Raw genomic sequence first — 21,519 nt, 5'->3', positions numbered from 1 at the left:
ATTTATATTTTTCTTGATTTTTCTTTACTCTAAGCTTACTGTTAAAACTGATTTTTTCAATTTTCATTGAAAATTTGGTAATTTACTCCACTAGATTTTTTTTTCACATCTTTATTGGAGTATAATTGCTTTACAATGTTGTGTTAGTTTCTGCTTTTCGACACAGTGAATCAGCTATATGTATGCCTATATCCGCATATTCCCTCCCTCTTGAGCCTCCCTCGCTCTCCCACCCCTCTAGGTCTTCACAAAGCATCAAGTTGATCTCGCTGTGCTATGCAGCAACTTCCCACTAGCCATCCATTTTACATTTGGTAGTGTATATATGTCAATGCTACTCTTTCACTTCATCCCAGCTTCCCCTTCCTGCCCTGTGTCCTCAAGTCTGTTCTCTATGTCTGCATCTTTATTCCTGCTCTGCCACTATGTTCATCAGTACAGTTTTTTAGATTCCGTATATATACGTTAGCATACAGTATTTGTTTTTCTCTTTCTGACTCACTTCATTCTCTATGACAGACTCTAAGTCTATCTACCTCACTACAAACAACTCAGTTTTGTTCCTTCTTATGGCTGAGTAATATTCCATTGTATATTTGCCACATCTTCTTCATCCATTCGTCTGATGATGGACATTTAGGTTGGTTCCATGTCCTGGCTATTGTAAATAGCGCTGCAATGCATATTATGGTACATGACTCTTTTTGAATTATGGTTTTCTCAGGGTGTATGCACAGTAGTGGGATTGCTGGGTCATATGGTAGTTCTATTTTTAGTTTTTTAAGGAACCTCCATACTGTTCTCCATAGTGGCTGTATCAATTTACATTCCCACCAACAGTGCAAGAGGGTTCCCTTTTCTCCACACCCTCCCTAGCATTTATTGTTTCTAGATTTTTTGATGATGGCTATTCTGACCAGTGTGAGGTGATACCTCATTGTGGTTTTGATTTGCATTTCTCTCATGATTAGTGATGTTGAGCATCCTTTCATGTGTTTGTTGGCAATCTGTATATCTTCTTTGCAGAAGTGTCTATTTAATTCTTCTGCCCATTTTTGGATTGGGTTGTTTGTGTTTTTGATATTGAGCTGCATCAGCTGCTTGTATATTTTGAAGATTAATCCTTTGTCAGTTGCTTCATTTGCAAATATTTTCTCCCACTCTGAGGGTTCCCTTTTTGTCTTGTTTATGGTTTCCTTTGCTGTGTAAAAGATTTTATGTTTCATTAGGTCCCATTTGTTTATTTTTGTTTCTATTTCCATTTCTCTAGGAGGTGGGTCAAAAAGGATCTTGCTGTGATTTATATCATGGAGTGTTCTGCCTATGTTTCCCTCTAAGAGTTTGACAGTGTCTGGCCTTACATTTAGGTCTTTAGTCCATTTTGAGTTTATTTTTGTGTATGGTGTTAGGAAGTGTTCTAACTTCATTCTTTTAAATGTAGCTGTCCAGTTTTCCCAGCACCACTTATTGAAGAGACTCTCTTTTCTCCATTGTATATTCTTGCCTCCTTTGTCAAAGATAAGGTGACTATATGTGCATGGGTTTATCTCTGGCCTTCCTATCCTGTTCCATTGATCTATATGTGTTTTTTTATATTAGTAGCTTTGTACTGTAGCTTTGTAATATAGTCTGAAGTCAGGGAGCCTGATTCCTCCAGCTCTATTTTTCTTTCTCAAGATTGCTTTGGCTATTCGGAGTCTTTTGTGTTTCCATACAAATTGTAAAATTTCTTGTCCTAGTTCTTTGAAAGATTCCATTGTTAATTTGAAAGGGATTGCATTAAATCTGTAGATTGCTTTGGGTAGTTTAGTCATTGTCACAATGATGATTCTTTCAATCCAAGAACATGGTACATCTCTCCATCTGTATCATCTTTGATTTCTTTCATCAGTATCTTATAATTTTCTGCTTACAGGTCTTTTGCCTCTGTAGGTAGGTTTATTCCTAGGTATTTTATTCTTATTGTTGCAGTGGTAAATGGGAGTGTTTCCTTAATTTCTCTTTCTGCTTTTTCATTGTTAATGTATAGGAATGCAAGAGATTTCTGTGCATTAATTTTGTAGCCTGCTACTTTACCAAATTCATTGATTAGCTCTAGTAGTTTTCTGGTGGCATCTTTAGGATTTTCTATGTATAGTATCATGTCTGCTGCAAACAGTGACAGTTTTACTTCGTCTCTTCCAATCTGTATTCCTTTTATTTCTTTTTCTTTTCTGATTGCTGTGGCTAAATCTTCCAAAGGCATGTTAGACAATAGTGGTTAGAGTGGGCCCACTTTTATTCTTCCTGATCTTAGAGGCAATGCTTTCAGTTTTTCACCATTGAGAATGATGTTGGCTGTGGGTTTGTCATGTACTGCTTTTATTAGGCTGAGGGAGTTTCCCTTTATGCCCACTTTCTGCAGAGTTTTTATCATAAATGTGTGTTGAACGTTATCAAAAGCTTTTTCTGTATCTATTGAGATGATCATATGGTTTTTAATCCTTCAGTTAATATGGTGTACCACATGGATTGATTTGCATATACTAAAGAATCCTTCCATTCCTATATAAACACCACTTAATCACAGTGTATGATCCTTTTAATGTGCTGTTGGATTCTGTTTGCTAGTATTTTGTTGAGGATTTTTGCGTCTATGTTCATCAGTGATATTGGCCTGTAATTTTCTTTTTCTGTGACATCTTTGTTTGGTTTTGGTATCAGGGTGATGGTGGCCTCGTAGAATGAGTTTCAGAGTGTTCCTCCATCTGCTATATTTGGGAAGAGTTTGAGTAGGATAGGTGTTAGCTCTTCTCTAAGTGTTTGATAAAATTCGCCTATGAAGCCATCTGGCCCTGGGCTTTTGTTTGTTGGAAGATTTTTAATCACAGTTTCAATTTCAGTGCTTGTGATTGGTCTGTTTATATATTCTATTACTTCCTGGTTCCGTCATGGAAGGTTGTACTTTTCTAAGAATTTGTCTATTTCTTCTAGGTTGTCCATTTTATTAGCATAGAGTTGCTTGTAGTAATCTCTCATGATCCTTTGTATTTCTGCAGTGTCAGTTGTTACTTCGTTTTCATTTCTAATTCTGTTGATTTAAGTCTCCTCCCTTTTTTTCCTGATGAGTCTGGTTAGTGGTTTATCAATTTTGTTTATCTTCTCAAAGAACCAACTTATAGTTTTATTGATCTTTGCAATTGTTTTCTTCATTTCTATTTCATTTATTTCTGCTGTGATCTTTATGATTTCTTTCCTTCTGCTAACTTTGGGGTTTTTTGTTCTTCTTTCTCTAATTGCTTTAGGTGTAAGGTTAGGTTGTTTATTTGAGATTTTTCTTGTTTCTTGAGGTAGGATTGTATTGCTATCAACTTCCCTCTTAGACCTGCTTTTGCTGCATCCCGTAGGTTTTGGGTCATTGTGTTTTCATTGTCATTTGTTTCTAGGTATTTTTTGATTTCCTCTTTGATTTCTTCAGTGATCTCTTGGTTGTTTAGTAGCATATTGTTTAGCCTCCATGTGTTTGTATTTTTTACAGTTTTTTTCCTGTAATTGATATCTAGTCTCATAGTGTTGTGGTCAGAAAAGATGCTTGATATGATTTCAATTTTCTTAAATTTACCCAGGCTTGATCTGTGACCCAAGATGTGATCTATCCTGGAGAATATTCCATGTGCACTTGAGAAGAAAGTGTATTCCGTTGTTTTTGCATGGAATGTCCTATAAATAATGGTTAAGTCCATCTGGTCTACTATGTCATTTAAAGTTTGTGTTTCTTTATTTAGCTTCTGTTTGGATGATCTGTCCATTCGTGTAAGTGAGGTGTTAAAGTCCCACATTATTACTGTTTTACTCTTGATTTCCCCTTTTATGTCTGTCAGTATTTGCCTTATATATTGAGGTGCTCCTATGTTTGGTGCATAAATATTTACAATTGTTATATCTTCTTCTTTGATTGATCCCTTGATCATTATGTAGTGTCCTTCCTTGTCTCTTGTAGTAGTTTTTATTTTAAAGTCTATTTTGTCTGATATGATTATTGCTATTCCAGCTTTCTTTTGATTTCCATTTGCATGGAATATCTTTTTCCATCCCTTCACTTTCAGTTTGTATGTGTCCCTAGGTCTGTGTTGGGTGTCTTGTAGACAGCATATACACGGGTCTTGTTTTTGTATCCATTCAGCCAGTCTGTCTTTTGGTTGGAGCATTTAATCCATGTACATTTAAGGTCATTATTGATATGTATTTTCCTATTACTTTTTAAAAAATTGTTTTGGGTTTCTTTTTTTAGGTCTTTTCCTTCTCTTGTGTTTTCTGCCTAGAGAAGTTCCTTGAGCATTTGTTGTAAAGCTGGATTGGTGGTGCTAAATTCTCTTAGCTTTTGCTTGTCTGTAAAAATTTTAATTTCTCCATTGAATCTGAATGAGATCCTTGCTGGGTAGAGTAATCTTGGTTGTAGCTTTTTCCCTTTCATCACTTTAAATAGATCCTGCCACTCTCTTCTGGCCTGCAGAGTTTCTGCTGAATGATCAGCTGTTAACCTTATGGGGGATTCCCTTGTATGTTATTTGTTGTTTTCCCTTTGCTGCTTTTAATGTTTTTTTCTTTGTGTTATTTTTTGTTAGTTTGATTAATATGTGTCTTGGCGTGTGTCTCCTTGGGTTTATCCTGTATGGGACTCTCTGCACTTCCTGAACTTTATTGACTATTTCCTTTCCCATGTTGGAGAAGTTTTCAATTATAATCTCTTCACATATTTTCTCAGACCCTTTCTTTTTTTTCTTCTTCTGGGATGCCTGTAATTTAAATGTTGTTGTGCTTAATGTTGTCCCAGAGGTCTCTGAGACTGTCCTCCATTCTTTTCATTCTTTTATCTTTATTCTGCTCTGTGCCAGTTATTTCCACCATTCTGTCTTCCAGCTCACTTATCTGTTCTTCTTCCTCACTTATTCTGCTCTTGATTCCTTCTAGAGTATTTTTAATTTCAGTTATTGTGTTGCTCATTACTGTTGGTTTGCTCTTTAGTTCTTGTAGGTCCTTGTTAAATGTTTCTTGTATTTTCTCTATTTCCGAGCATTTGGATCATCTTTATTATCATTACTCTGAATTCTTTTTTTAGGTAGTTTGCCTGTTTCCTCTTCATTTATTAGGTCTTGTGGGTTTTTTTTTTTTGTTTTTTCTTAATATATTGTCAGAAATTGAGAGTATGTATGTATTTATTTATTTATTTTTGGCTGTGTTGGGTCTTTGTTTCTGTGTGAGGGTTTTCTCTAGTTGTGGCAAGCGGGGGCCACGCTTCATCACGGTGTGTGGGTCTCTCACTATCGCGGCCTCTCTTGTTGTGGAGCACAGGTTCCAGATGCACGGGCTCAGTAGTTGTGGCTCATGGGCCTAGTTGCTCTGCGATATGTGAGATCTTACCAGACCAGGGCTCAAACCTGTGTCCCCTGCATTGGCAGGCAAATTCTCAACCACTGTGCCACCAGGGAATCCCAGTCTTTGGGTTTTTATCTTGCTCATTTGCCTGAAAGATATTTCTCTGTCTTCTCATTTTGTCTAATGTACAGTATTTGACATCTCCTTTCCCTAGGCTGCAGGGTCATAGTTCCTCTTGCTTCTGTTCTCCACCCCTGGTGGTGGCGTTGGTCCAGTGTCTTGTGTAGGCTTCCTGATGGGAGTGACTGGTGTGTGCGTTCTGGTGGGTGCAGCTGAGTCTTTTCCCTCTGATAAGCAGGGCCCTGTCAGGTGGTGTGTTTTGAGGTGTCTTTGAACTTAGTATGACTTTAGGCAGCATCTCTGCTAATGGGTGGTGTTGTGTTCCTGTCTTGTTTGTTTGGTGTGAGGAAACCAGTGCTGGGAGCTGCAGGCAGTTGGGTGGAGCAGGTCTTGGATTCAGATAGAGGCCTCCATGAGAGCTCTCAGTGATTAATCTTCCCTGGGGCCAGGAATTCTCTAGTGGTCCAGGTTCCTGGACTTGGTGCTCCCACCCCAGAGGCTCAGGCCTGACTTCTGCTTGAGGAACCAAGACTGCACAAGTCACTCGTCCTGGGAATAAAGGGGATTAAAAAATAAATAAATAAAAAGACTAACAAAAACACCAACAAATGGTAAAAAGTAAAATCAAACAAACAAAAACAGAAAGAAAGAAATGCACACACACAAAAGAAACAAAAAGAGAACCAAATAAAACAAAAGGCAAGAGAACAACCAGAGAAACAAAAGAACCCAAGAATGAAATCAAACAATTAAGATGAAAACTAACAAAAACACCATGCCAAAAAACAAAACCAAAGCAGAGTGCCAATGGAAGAATGAAGCAACAAACTGACAAAAATGATTTTTAAAAAAAGGAAAATTGAAAGGGGAAAGAAGACAGAAAAGCAATGTAGAAATAGAAATATAAAATAAAAAGCATATTAAAGAAAGAAAAAGGTAAACAAAACCCCAGAGAAATGGTAAAAACAAAATCAAACAAACAAAAACAGAAACAAGGAAACACACAAAAGAAACAAAAATAGAACCAAATACAACAAAAATCAAGACAACATCCAAACAGGAGAATCCAAAAATGAAATCAAACAATTAGAATCAGAACTAAGAAAACCTAAAAACAAAACCAAAGCAGTGTACCAACTGGGGAATAAAGCAAGGAAATAGAACAAACCAATAAAAATGATTTAAAATAAAAAGGGAAAAACACAGAACAACAGAAAATCAAAGTAAAAATAGAAATATGTTAAAAAAAGTTATAAAACACAAAAATCCTAAAAGACTAAATAAAACAAAATCAAACAAAAGAAAGGAAAGAAACAAAAAAAGCCAGAACCAACAACAGAATGAATAATAATAATAATGTTTCCCTCCACTCTAAGTGTCCTTGCACACACCATGAGCCACAGCCCACCTCCGCCTGCCCACCTCTTCCTCCTCTGCCTCTGGGCTGGTCCCTGGACCTGCTGTGGGCCCTGTGGGGACCACTCAGACTCTGATCTGCCCCAATTCCTGCCTGTGCTTGCCCCAGAAGTCCACAGCTGCAAGAGCTAGACCATTTCCATTTGTGGGAACACTCATTGTCTGCTCAGATATTCCATAGATGCAGGATCTACCCAGCTGATCGCAGGGATTTAATCTGCAGCTTGTACAGCTGATGGAAAGATTTTTGATCCTCTTCCTTAGTTGCCCATCCCTGTGGTTCAGCTTTGGTTTTACCCCCACCTCTGTGTATGGTCCACCCACAGGAGTCTGGTCCTGAGGCTGCCTTGGAGCTCTTGGCCTGCCCCAGTCAGGACAGTGTGCAGAGGTGGTATGACTGCTTGGATCGCAGGAGCCCCAGTGGCGCCAAATGTGCAGCAAAGCCAGCAGCCACGGGTGCAATAGATATAGCCCTAGTGAGGGCCTTTTCAGGTGCCCAGCATAAGGTGCATAAGGGCCAGCCCTGGCCAGGCTTTTTCTGGCACTTGGCAGCAGGCTCATGAAGGCCAGCCCTGAGAGGGCTTCTTTTATTGATCGTTGGCAGGCACCAGCGTGTAGGGAGAGAGAGGCTACAATAGTGGCTCCTCCCCCTGCATGTGACTCAGCAGTAGCACCCTGCTTCCATGGCAGTCCAGTCTTCCTCTGTAGGCATTCCCTGCTGCAGATTTTCTCCCTCCCATACCTTCAGTCCATCTCCCCACAACCTACACTAGTTCTCACTCCGAGCCTGTTCTCCAATCCCCATGCACCAGCTCCCAGCCCCCTTGCACACCTGTGAACACACATCCCAGTCCCGGGCACCTAGGGCCACAGTACAGACTGTCTGTATTTCTCACCCTGTCCCGTTTGCCACAGATCAGCTGCTTCACCCTCTTTCAACAGCCTCAAATGCTTCCCTTCTGTCCCAATCGATTTCCCCATTGGAGAGGGGATTTCCCCGAATTTGGGAATCTATCCTCTACTTCAGCTCCCCCACCCTGGGGTGCAGTTTCCATCCCGCTTCCTCTCTTCCTCCTTTTTTTCGTCCTACCCGTTATGCAGGGATGTTTATAGTCCTTTCCAGTGTCCAAGGTCTTCTGCTAGTGTTCATCCAGTGTGAGAATTGGTTCATCTATAGATGTATTCCTGATGCATCCGTGGAGAGAGATGAACTCCACATCCTCCTACTCCTTCACCATCTTCTGTCCTCAGTCCACTAGATTTTTATTAAACTTTGTGCTCAGGGTCTCTCTAGAGGTTGTACTCATTATGTGTGCCCAGGCTGCAGTCTGAAGGGGCTGAAGGGTCAACTACTAGAAAAAGGAAGAGACAATAACACATGCCATAACTCTGCCTTATTCTAGTCCTCAGAAGCAAGTCACAAAATCCAGTCTATTAAATATCAAGAGGCAGGGAACATGAGAGCCCCTCCTTAGAGCTACCTTCCAAAGTGTATATCGAAATTTTGGTTTTCTGATTCTTGTGAGAATAAATTAGAGACATTGTGCTCTTCTACCTCTTATTCCAAAGAACAAAGATATTCTCTTACATAACAATAGTGCTGCTATCAAAATCAGGAAATCTGATGTTAATACACCAGAGTTAACTTATCTACAACTCTAGCCAATATTCACATTGCATCAACTGTCTCAATGATTTCCTTACGGCTTAAAAAAAAATCTAAAATGCAATAAAGACTAAAGAATGTAAAAATCTAAGATGTAAAATTAATTTTATTCACGCCTCTTTAGTTTCTTCTAATCTAGAATACCCCTCAATTTGACTTTCTTGACTTTCACATTTGGAGGAGTGCAGGTGAATTATTTTGTACACTGTCCCTCAATTTGGTTTATCTTATATTTCTTTTTTACTGAATTCAGGTTATGCATTTTGGCAAGAATACCACAGAATGGTGTTGTTTCCATTTGAAGACATGTGGTATCATTTGTCCCAGTAAAATAATGATATTAATTTTGGTCACATTCTTAAGGTGGATATTTTCAGGTTTCTCCTGTAATTTTTTCTTTTTGTGGGTAGATATTTTGACACTATGTAAATATTCTCTTCTTCATTAAACTGTCACACAGTAGTTCTATCATCTTTAAAATATATATATATATATAGTTCTTTTTCATATTCTTTTCCATTATAGTTTATTACAAGATATTGAGTATTGTTTCCTATGCTATATTGTTGTTTTATCTATTTTATATATAGTAGCCCAAACTCCTAATTTACCCCTCCCCCTATCATCTTTTGATGACTCTCTAATTTTATCATCTATTATATATTTTAGCCAGTATTCTAGAGTCAGGAAGAGCGTTCTTTTCTCCCACATTTAATTGATATTTTATGAATTCATTTATATCAAGGTGGATTCATGCACTCCTATTTTGTACATTGGGTTATCATTCATTAGGGTGAATATTTACTTGGATCAAATTCTTCCAAATTTAGCCAGTGGGAGCCCCTTCAAGGTACTTTTATGTCCTCTATATATTTCTAGATCATTTGGGGAATATTTTCTAACTTTCACATGCAGAATTATTCTAGGCTCATCTTATACTTACCATCTCTCCCAGCCCTAAAACCAGCTGGTTCTCAAAGGAATACTGGTTCTTTTTAGTGAAATGTGGTAATTTTTTAATATAAGAAACGATTGAGGACTTCCCTGGTGGCACAGTGGTTAAGAATCCACCTGCCAATGTAGGGGACACGGGTTCCAGCCCTGGTCCGGGAAGGTCCCACATGCCACAGAGCAACTAAGCCCGTGCACCACAACTACTGAGCCTGCACTCTAGAGCCTGAGAGCCACAACTACTGAAGCCCACGTGCCTAGAGCCCCTGCTCCGCAACAAGAGAAGCCACCACAAAGAGAAGCCCGCACACTGCAATGAAGAGTGGCCCCCACTCACCACAACTAGAGAAAGCCTGCGTGCAGCAACAAAGACCCAATGCAGCCAAAATAAATAAATAAATTTATTTTTAAAGAAAGGAAACAATTGATCTAAACTAAAAAAAGTTCACCCTTTTATCCCAACCCCCACCCCCATCTCTTGCAACCACCAATCTCTTCTCAGTATCTATGAGATTGTTTTGGTTTGTTTCTTAAGATTCTGTACATAAGAGAGATAATACAGTATTTCTTCCTCTGTCTGCCATGTTTCCCTTAGCACAATGTCCTCAAGGTTCATCCATGTTGTTGTAAATGGCAACATTTCATTCTTTTTTATGACTGAATAATATTTCATTGGATACTTTATATATATCACAATTATACCATATATATACATATAAATATATATATATATATACAACAATTTATTTTTCTGTTCATTTATCTGTGTACACTTAGGTTGTTTCCATATATTGGCTATTATAAATAATGCTGCAATGAACATGGGATATATATCTTTTCAGATTACTGTTTTCATTTTCTTTGGATAAATACACAGAAGTGGAATTGCTGGTATTTGATATGGTAGTTCTATTTAAAAATTTTAAAGGAACCCATATTGTTTTATTTATTTATTTATAATAAATTTATTTTATTTACTTATTTTTGGCTGCATTGGGTCTTCATTGCTGTGTGAGGGCTTCCTCTAGTTGCAGCAAGTGGGGGCTACTCTTCATTGTGGCTCATGGGCTTCTCATTGCAGTGGCTTCTCTTGTTGTGGAGCATGGGCTCTAGGGAGTGTGGGCTTAGTAGTTGTGGCTTGCAGGCTTTAGGGCACAGGCTCAGTAGTTGTGGCAAATGGGCTTAGCTCCTCCGCAGCATGTGGGATCTTCCTGGACCAGGGCTCGAACCCATGTCCCCTGAATTGGCACACAGATTCTTAACCACTGCACCACCAGGGAAAGCCAAATCCATAATTTTTAAATGCTGGCCTAACCAATTTAGACTGCCACCAACAGTGCACAAAAGTTCCCTTTGTTCCACATCCTTGACAACACTTGTTTATTGTCTTTTTGATAATAGCCATTCTAACCGTTGTGATGTGATATCTCGCTGTGATTTTGCTTTGTATGATTAGTGATGTTGAATACCTTTTCATGTACTTCTTGGCTATCTGTATGTCTTCTTAGGAAAACCGTCCATTAAGATACTCTGCCCATTTTTTAATCAGATTTTTTAAAATATTGAGTTGTATGTGTTCAGTATATATTTTGGATATCAACCCTTTATCAGACATATGATTTGAAAATATTTTCTCCCTTCCATATGTTGCCTTTCATTTTGTTGCTTTCCTTTGCTGCACAGAAGATTTTTAGTTTGATGTAGGCCCACTTGTTTATTTTTGCTTTTGTTGCCTTTGCTTTCAGTTTTGAATTCAAGAAATCATCACCAAGATTAATGTCAAGGAGTTTACCACCTATGTTTTCGTCTAGGAGATTTATGGCTTCAGGTCTTATGTTCAAGTATTTAATTCATTTTGAGTTAATTTTTATGTATGCTGTAAGATAGTGGTTCATTCTTTGCATGTGGCTGTCCAGTTTTCCTAACACCATTTATAGAAGAGACTTTTTTCCTCATTGTATTCTTGGCTTTTTTAAAATCATAAACTAATTGACCATATGTGCCCACTTTATTTCTAGGACCTTTATACCATTGATCTATATGTCCATGATGCCAATATTATACTATTTTAATTACAGTGGCTTTGTAATGTAGTTTGAAATCAGGGAGCATGATGCCTCTGGATTTCTTCTTCTTTCTCAAGATTGATTTGACTATTCAGGGTTTTTGTGGTTCCATATAAATTTAGAATTGTTCTGTTTCTGTGAAAAATACCATTGGGCTATTGATAAGGATTGCCTTAAATCTGTATATTGCTTTGTGTAATATGAACATTTTCATAGTATGAATATTTCTAATCTGTGAGCATGGAGTATTTTTCCATTTATTTGTGTCTCCAGTTTCTTTCATTAGTTTCTTATAGTTTTCAACATATAGGTCTTTCACTTCTTTGGTTAAATTTCTAAATATTTTATTAATGCTATTGCCAATGAGACTTTTTTCTTAATTCCTCTAATACTTCATTATTTGTGTAAAGAAATGCAGATATTTCTCTGTTCATTTTTGAATCCCGTAACTTTATTGTTCATTTGTTATAACAATTTTTTTTTTTTTTTTTTTTCTTTTTGCGGTACGTGGGCCTCTCACTGCTGTGGCCTCTCCCATTGCGGAGCACAGGCTCCGGACGCGCAGGCCCAGCGGCCATGGCTCACGGGCCCAGCCGCTCCGCGGCATATGGGATCCTCCCAGACCGGGGCACGAACCCGCGTCCCCTGCATCGGCAGGCGGACTCTCAACCACTGCGCCACCAGGGAGGCCCTGTTATAACAATTTTTGATAGATTCTTTAGTTTTTTTTAATATATAATATCATGTCAACTGAAAATAGTGACAGCTGTACTTTTTCCTTTCCAATTTGGATGTCATTTATTCTTTTTCTTGCCTAACTGATCTGGCTAGGACTTCCAATATTATGTAGAATTAAAGTGATGAGAGTAGACATCTTGTCTTGTTTCTGACTTTAGAGGGAAAACTTTCAGCTTTTCACCACTGAGTATGATGTTAGTTGTGGATTGTCATATATGGCCTTTATTTTGTTGAGGAATGTTCCTTCTATACCCACTTTGTTCGGAGTTTTTATCATAAATGGATGTTGAATTTTGTCAAATGGTTTTAATGCATCTATTAAGATGATCATATGATTTTAATCCTTCATTTTGTTAATACAATTTATCACATTGATTTGTGGATGTTGAACCATCCCTACATCCCTGAAGTAAGTCCCACTTAATCATGGTGTATAATCCTTTTAATGTATTGTTGAAATTGTTCTGTTAATGTTTCATTGAAGATTTCTGCTTCTATGTTTATCAAGGATTTTGACCTGTAATTTTTTGTGTATGGCATTTTTGTCTGGTTTTGGATTCAGGATTATGCTGGCCTTTTAAAATGTATTTGGAAGAGTTTCCCCATTTATTCATGTTGCTGTGTGTTTCTTCCTTTTTATTGTTTAGTATTCTATTTTACAAATATACTAACATGTTTATCTATTATTATTGGACATTGGGTTGTTTTAGTTTTTCTACTGTGAATAAAGCTGCTATGAACATACTTTTACAACTCTTTTTTGTAGGCATATATTTTTTTTCTCTTGGAAACATAACTAGGAATAGAAATGTGTGGTCATATAGTAAATGCATATTTAATTTTGTAAGAAATTGCAGGACTTTTTTCTCCAAAGTCATTGTACTCTTTTACCCTCCTGTCACAATCAGTAATATATGAGATCATTCCATATCCTCACTAAAAATTGCTGCTGGCTTTGTGGTCTTAATTTGCATTTCTCTGATGGCTAATGGTATTTAATATCTCTCTAAATGCTTATTTGCCATTCATATACTTTTATTTGTAAACTGTTTGTAGAAGTCATTTTACTTATTTTTAATGAGTTATTTGCCTTTCTTTATTGACTGTGGGTGTTCTTCATATATTCTAAATATAAATCCGTTGTCAGATATGTATGTTGTGAATATTTTCTCCTTATATGTGGCTTGAGGGAGTGGATGACATTCTTTTTAATAATAATGATAATAATTATAATAAGATATTTTATCATTTGGTGAGGACCTCTTATGTACCAGGTGTTTGAATAAGTACATTAGACACTATGTCATGTAATTTTCACAGTGATATCAGAAAACTCCTGAGAATTTAGTTAAGAATATTATTTTTATTATTAATACAAATTTGTTTTATCTTATTTTACTTATGACTTCTATATTTTCCATAATACTTTCTATTTTAAAAACATTATAGATATATGTTTTTGAAAGGATAGAATCCTTTTTTTGAGAAACTTTTTCTCTTTTGAAATGGAAAGCACATGAAATGCTCATGCTCCTACTTTTTTTAATCTTTCTTCTCTGTGTTCTGAAATAATTATCATATAAGTCTTCAGTGTTTCCATTAAGTGTTGTTGGTAAAACTTCATTGAGTTTATTTCCTCAGCAATTATAATTTTCATATCTATGATTGATTTTCTGTTCTCAGTTTTTCTACTGTAACTTCTCTTTTTATGTACATACAGTTCCCTTTTGAATCAAATTGAAAATGTTAACTTTAGGAAAGTTTTTCTTTTCCACTTCTTTTGTTAAGTTCTTTTCAAAAAGGGACATTTGTTATCTCATATATTATGCCCATCCTTTAAACTCCTGAATCAGTCTACTCCCTCTATTAGAAGAGGGTCTATAACTGCATGGAATTTGGAAGTGATGTGGATTTTGTTAAAGAATCTTAATCTTACGTAGGCAAAAGGAAAAGAAGGCAATTTTCTAGTGATTGTCAATCTTTATATATTTTTAGTCTGTACTGAGTAAGGAATGCATAGAAAATACACAGTACTTTGTCTTCCAAGATTACTGTAGAACACTAAACTAAATTATGTGTATTCCCTCTTTAACTGCCTTAACAGGCAACATCCATGGAAAGGCTGAATATTTACAGTAATGTCATCTATAGTATGTGAAAGATGGAAGTATCAATACTATGTACAATAGAGTTGAGAATCTATCCAAACTAATGTGCTTAGAACAACTGTTGTTCTTTTTTTAAATTTTTATTTATATTGGAGTATAGTTGAGTAACAATGTTGTGTTACCTTCAGGTGTACAGCAAAGTGATTCAGTTATACATATATATGTATCTATTTTTTTTCAAGTTCTTTTCCCATTTAGGTTATTACAAAATTTTGAGCAGAGCTCCTTATGCTATACAGTCATCCTTGTTGGTTATCTGTTTTAAATATAGCAGTGTGTATATGTCAATCCCAACCTCCTAGTCTATCCCTTACCCCCACTCTTCCCCCCATAACCATAAATGCATTCTCTACGTCTGTTTCTGTCTTGCAAATAAGTTCATTTGTATCATTTTTTTTAGATTCCACATATAAGTGATATCATATGGTATTTGTCTTTCTCTGTCTGCTTTACTTCACTTAGTATGATAATCTCCAGGTCCAACCATGTTGCTGCATATGGCATTATTTCACTCTTTTTAATAGCTGAGTAATACTGTATATATGTGCTACATCTTTTTTATCCATTCATCTGTCAGTGGACATTTAGGTTGCTTCCATGTCTTTGCTATTGTAAACAGCACTGCAGTGAACAGTAGGGTGCATGTATCTATTCGAATTATGTTTTTCTCCAGATATATGCTCAGGAGTAAGATTGCTGGATCATATGGTAGCTCTACTTTTAGTTTTTTTTAAGGAACATCCATACTGTTCTTCTCCATAGTGGCTGTACCAATTTACATTCCTATCAACAGTGTAGGAGGGTTCCTTTTCCTCCACACCCTCTCTAGCATTTATTGTTTGTATTTTTTGATGATGGCCATTCTGATCGATGTGATGTGATACTTCATTGTTGTTTTGATTTGCATTTCTCTAAAGATTAGTGATGTTGAGCATCTTTTCATATGCCTCTTGGCCATCTGTATGTCTTCTTTGAAGAAACGTCTATTTAGGTCTTCTGCCCATTTTGGGATTGTGTTGTTTTTTTGTTTGTTTCGTTTTGTTTTTGTTTTTTTGATATTGAGCCTCATGAGCTGTTTGTAAATATTGGAGATTGATCCCTTGTCAGTCGCATCATTTGCAAATATTTTCTTCCATTCTGTGGGTTGTCTTTTTGTTCTGTGGTTTCCTTTGCTGTGCAAAAACTTTTAAGTTTAATTAGGTCCCAGTTGTTTATTTTTTATTTTATTTCCAATACTCTAGTAACGGATCAAAAAAGATATTGCTGCAATTTATGTCAAAGAGCATTCTGCCTATGTTTTCCTCCAAGAGTTTTATAGTATCTGCTCCTACATCGAGGTCTTCATTATATAGTCTTGCCTCCTTTGTCCTAGATTAATTAACCATAGGGGCATGGATTTATTTTGTGGCTTTCTATCCTGTTCCATGGATCTATATTTCGTTTTTGTTCCAGTACCATACTGTTTTGATGAATGTAGCTTTGAAGTATAGTCTGAAGTCAGGGAGCCTGATTACTCCAGCTCCTTTTTTTTTTTTTTTTCCCTCAAAATTGCTTTGGCTATTTTGGGGTCTTTTGTGTCTCCCTACAAATTAAAAAAAAATTGTTCTTGTTCTGTGAAAAATGCAATTGGTAATTTGATAGGGATTGCATTGAATATATAGAATGCCTTGGGAAGTATGGTCATTTTGAAAATATTGATTCTTCCAATCCAAGAACGTGGTATATCTTTCCATTAGTTTGTGTCATCTTCAATTTCTTTCATCAGCATCTTATAGTTTTTGGAGTACAGGTCTTTTGCCACTTTAGGCTGGTTTATTCCTAGGTAGTTTATTCTTTTTCGTGTGAGGTTAAATGGGATTGTTTCCTTAATATCTCTTTCTGGTATTTCATTGTTAGTGTATAGAACTGTAAGAGATTTCTGTGTATTAATTTTGTATCCTGCAACTTTACCGAATTCATCATTGAGCTCTAGTAGTTTTCTGGTAGCACCTCTAGGATTGTCTATGTATAGTATCATGTCATCTGCAAACAGTGACAGTTTTACATGTTGTTTTCCAATTTGGACTCCTTTTATTTCTTTTCTTCTCTGATTTCCTTGACTAGGACTTCCTAAACTATGTTGAATAAAAGTGATGAGAGTGGACATCCTTCTCATGTTCTTGATCTCAGAGGAAATGCTTTCAGCTTTTCACCATTGAGTGTGATGTTTGCTGTGGGTCTGTCTTATTTAGCCTTTATAATGTTGAGGTAGTTTCACTCTATGGCCACGTTCTGGAGAGTTTTTATCATAAATGGGTGTTGAATTTTGTCCATAGTTTTTCTGTATCTATTGAGATGATCGTATGGTTTTTATTCTTCAGTTTGTTAACGTGGTGTATCACATTGATCGATTTGCATATATTGAAGAACCCCTGCATCCTTGGATAAATCCCACTTGATCTTGGTGTATGATCCTTTTAATGTATTGTTGGATTTGGCTTGCCAGCATTTTGTTGAGGATTTTTATGTCTATGTTTATCAGTGATATTGGACTGTAATTTTCTTTTTTGTGGTATCTTTGTCTGGTTTTGGTACCAAGGCTATGGTGGCCTCATAGAATGAGCTTGAGAGTGTTCCTTCCTCTTCAGTTTTTTAGAAGTGTTTCAGAAAGATAAGTTTAACTCTTCTCTAAATGTTTGATAGAATTCACCTGTAAAGCCATCTGGTCCTGAACTTTTGTTTGTTGGAGTCTTTCAGTCAAAGTTTCAATTTCAGTACTTGTGATTTGTCTGTTCATATTTTGTATTTCTTCCTGGTTCAGTGTTGGGAGATTATACCTTTCTAAGAATTTGTTGATTTCTTCTAGGTTGTCCATTTTATTGGTATATAGTTGCTTCTAGTAGTCTCTTATGATTCTTTGTATTTCTGTGGTGTCTGTTATAACTTCTCCTTTTTCATTACTAATTTTATTGATTTGAACCCTCTCCCTTTTATCTTGATGTGTTTGTATAATGGTTTATCAATTTTGTTTATCTTCTCAAAAGAAGCAGCTTTTAGTTTCATTGTTTTCTTTATTTCTATTTCATTTATTTCTGCTCTGATTTTTATCATTTCTTTCCTTCTACTAACTTTGGGTTTTGTTTGTTTTTCTTTTTCTAATTGCTTTAGGTGTAAGGTTAGATTGTTTATTTGAGATTTTTCTTGTTTCTTGAGGTAGGATTGTATTGCTATAAACTTCCCTCTTAGAACTGCTTTTTCTGCATCCCACAGGTTTTGGGTCACTATGTTTTCATCGCCAGTTGTTTCTGAATATTTTTTTGATTTCCTCTTTGATTTCTTCAGTGATCCATTGGTTGCTTAGTAATGTATTTTGTAGCTTCCATGTGTTTGTGTTTTTTGGCCTTTTTTTTTTCTTGTAGTTGATTTCCAATTTAATAGTGTTGTGGTCATAAAAGATGCTTGATAGGATTTCAGTTTTCTTAAATTTATTGAGGCTTGCTGTATGGCCCCGCATGTGAACTATCCTGGAGAATGTTCCATGTGCCTTTGAGAAGAATGTGTATTCTGCTGTTTTGGGATGGAATGGTCTTTTAATATCAATTAAATCCATCTGTTCTAATGTGTCATTTAAGGCCTGTGTTTCCTCAATGATTTTCTGTCTAGATGATCTGTCCATTGATAAAAGTGGGGTGTTAAATCCCTCACTATTCTTGTGTTACTGTTGATTTCTCCTTTTATGGCTGTTAGTATTTGCCTTAAATATTGAGGTGCTCCTATGTTGGGTGCATATATATTTACAATTGTTATATCTTCTTCTTGGATTGATCACCTGATCATTATGTAGTGCCCTTCTTTGTCTCTTGCAACAGTCTTGACTTTAAGGTCTGTTTTTTATGGTATGAGTATTGTTACTCCAGCTTTATTTTTATTTCCATTTACATGGAATATCTTTTTCCATCCCCTCACTTTCAGTCTGTAAGTGTCCTTAGATCTGAAGTGGGTATTTTGTAGACAGCATGTATATGGGTCCTATTTTTAATCCATTCAGCCATTCTATGTCTTTTGGTTGGAGCATTTAATCCATTTACTTTTAAGGTAACTGTCAATATGTATGTTCTTATTGCTATTTTGTTAATAGTTTTGGATTGGTTTTTGTAGGTTTCTTTCTTCTCTTCCTCTTTTGTTCTCTTGTGATTTGATGACTAAATTTAGTGTTGTGTTTGGATTCCTTTTTCATTTTTTTGTTGGTATCTATTGTCGATTTTCAGTTTGCAGTTGCTTTGAGGCTTTGTCAGAGCAGTCTATGTATATACAAGATTGTCTTAAGTTGCTTTTCTTTTAATTTCAAATGCATTTCCTATACCCTGCATTTGTACTCTCTTCTTCTCATGATTACTGTTTTTGATATCATATTTGTGTGTGGATGATTGCATACCTGTATTGTATGTTTGCCTTTACCAGTGAGCTTTCCCATTCATAATTTTCGTGTCTCTAGTTGTGGCCTTTTATTTTTCCCACCTAGAAAAGTTCCTTTAGAATTTGTTGCAGAGTTGTTCTAGTGGTGCTGAATTCTCTTAGTTTTTGCCTGTCTGTAGAAGTTGTGATTTCTCCGTTGAATCTGAATGAGAGCCTTGCTGCATAAAGTATTCTCGTTGTAGGTTTTTCCCTTTCATCACTTTAAATATATCTTGCTCCTCCCTTCTGGCCTGCAGAGTTTTTGCTGAGAAGTCAGCTGATAACTTTACAGGAATTCCTTTGTATGTTATTTGTTGCTTTTCCCTTGTTGCTTTTAATATTTTACCTTTGTCTTTAATTTTTGTTAGTTTGGTTACTGTGTGTCTCATTGTGTTCCTCCCTAGGTCTATCCTGCCTGGGACTATGTGTGCTTTCTGGACTTGGGTAACTGTTTCCTTTTCCATGTTAGGGACATTTTCAGCTATTATCTCTTCATATATTTTCTCAGGTCCTTTCTCTCTTCTCCTTCTGGGAGCCCTGTAATGTGAATGTTGGTGCATTTAATATTTTCCCAGTGGTCTCTTAGACTGTCCTCATTTTTTTTCATTTTTTTTTCTTTATTCTGTTCAGTGGAAATGATTTCTCCACTATTCTGTATTCCAGCTCACTTATCTGTTCTTATGCCTCAGTTATTCTGCTGTTTGTTCCTTCTAGTGTATTTTTCATTTCAGTTATTGTATTCATTCATCTCTGTTTGTTTGTTGTTTAGTTCCTCTAGGTCTTTGTTAAACATTTCTTGTGTCTTCTCGATCTGTGCCTTCATTCTTTTTTGAGATTTTGGATCCTCTTTACTATCATTACTCTGAATTATTTTTCAGGTAGATTGCCTATCTCCACTTCACTTAGTTATTCTTCAGGGGTTTTATCTTGTTTCTCCATCTGGGACATATTCCTCTGCTGTTTCCTTTTGTCTAACTTTCTGTGATTGTGGTTTCCATTCCACAGGGTGCTGGGTTACAGTTCTTCTTGCTTCTTCTCTCTGCCCCCTGGTGGGTGAGGCTGTTTAAGAGGCTTGTGCTGTCTTCCTGCTGGGAGGGACTGGTGCCTGCCCACTGGTGGGTGGAGCTGGGTCTTATCCCTCTGGTGGGCAGGCCCATGTCAAGGGGTGCATTTAGTGGGCAGCTATGTGCTCAGGAAGACTTTAAGCAGCCTGTCTGCTGATGGATGGTGCTGTTTTCCTGCCCTGTGGGTTGTTTGGCCTGAGGCTTCCCAGCACAGGAACCTACAGGCTGTTGGGTTTGGCCAGGCCTTCTTGAGAAAACGGTAACCTCCAGGAGGGGTCACACTAATGAATACTCTGCAGAACTACTACTGCCATCGTCTTTGTCCCTGCAGTGAGCCATAGCTGCACTCCACCTCTGCAGGAGTCCTTCTAATACTAGCTGGTAGGTCTGGCCCAGGCTCTTATGAGGTCACTGCTTTTTTCCATGGGTCCTGGTGTTCACAAGACATTGTGTGCACCCTTCAAGGGTGGAATTTCTATTTTCCTTAGTCCTGTGGAATTCCTGTGATCAAACTCAGCTGGCCTTCAAAGCCAGGTTCTCTGGGGGCACTTCCTTCCATTGACAGACCCCCAGGCCAGGAGCCTGATGTGGGACTGAGAACTTCCCTGTGGGAGAACTTCTGTGGTATAATTATTTTCTAGTGAGTGGGTCACCCACCCGGTGGGTTTGGGATTTGATTTTATGGTGTTTGCGCCCCTTCTACTGCCTTGATGTGGCTTCTTCTTTGTTTTTGGATGTAGGATATCTTTTTTGGTAGGTTCCAGCATACTTTTTGTTGATGGTTGTTCAGCAGTTAGCTGTTATTTTGGTATTTTCATAAGAAGAGTTGAGCTCACATCCTCCTACTCCACCATCTTGTCTCCATCCTTAGAACAATTGTTACAGATTCAGGTGCAACAGATTCCAACAGATCCAATACTTTCATCCCACTCCCTGCCTTACCTCACTATTCAGCTCCCCACACCCTGATCTCTAGGTCATGAGGTCAAACATTATGTTAGGGAATAGCAGAAAAACATACTTTATCAATGTTAGAAAAAGATGGTCTGGGGCAGACATCCCTCTAGGATGATAAGGTCCTCCTCCTAAGGTACAGGAGTTTGGAGTACAACCTGATTTCAAAAACCTAGATTTCAGCACTCACTCTGACTTGAGTCAGCACTTCTATCTAGGCTATACTATGAAAATCCATTAGTGGGGTCTTTGTGTTTTACCATAATGCCAATATTCATTTTCAGGCAGGTTCCTTTTTCTCCTTAGCTGATTGTTCCATCTCTCATTCTGGTATATTTCATATCTAATTTCTTAAAATGTCAATATTTGTATGATGTTTTCTTGATGCTTGCTGGAATATATAAGTTGTCCTGTTAAATTTATTTGACCATTTGAGATTTAAATACATAAAATCAACGATTTATTTTGAACAGAATCTACTTTAGGAAAATACATAGGGCATTTTATAAAATATTTGGTTTTTGCAGTAATTATATATTTGAAAGATGTTTTGCACTCAGAAAGTTCACCTTCTATAAACTGTCATA

At 36.9% G+C, this 21,519-nt stretch overlaps 1 long non-coding RNA gene across 1 annotated transcript in view; it reads right to left on the bottom strand.

Moving 5' to 3' along the window:
* Positions 1-1,445: 1,445 nt before the first annotated feature.
* The window catches only part of LOC308613731, a 390,671-nt gene continuing 370,597 nt past the window's right edge, over positions 1,446-21,519 (bottom strand). The window contains exons 5-6 of the long non-coding RNA XR_014015307.1: positions 7,982-8,243; positions 1,446-6,024 (exon numbers count right to left, since the gene is read on the bottom strand). This is a non-coding gene — a long non-coding RNA (uncharacterized lncRNA). The remainder of the gene's footprint in view (positions 6,025-7,981; positions 8,244-21,519) is intronic.

The sequence above is a fragment of the Mesoplodon bidens genome, assembly GCF_964165515.1.
Source record: "Mesoplodon bidens genome assembly, chromosome: 3".
In the NCBI taxonomy this organism is placed as follows: Eukaryota; Metazoa; Chordata; class Mammalia; order Artiodactyla; family Ziphiidae; genus Mesoplodon; species Mesoplodon bidens.
Note: the sequence above shows the minus strand (reverse complement) of the source record. Positions and strands in the feature narration are given on the sequence as shown.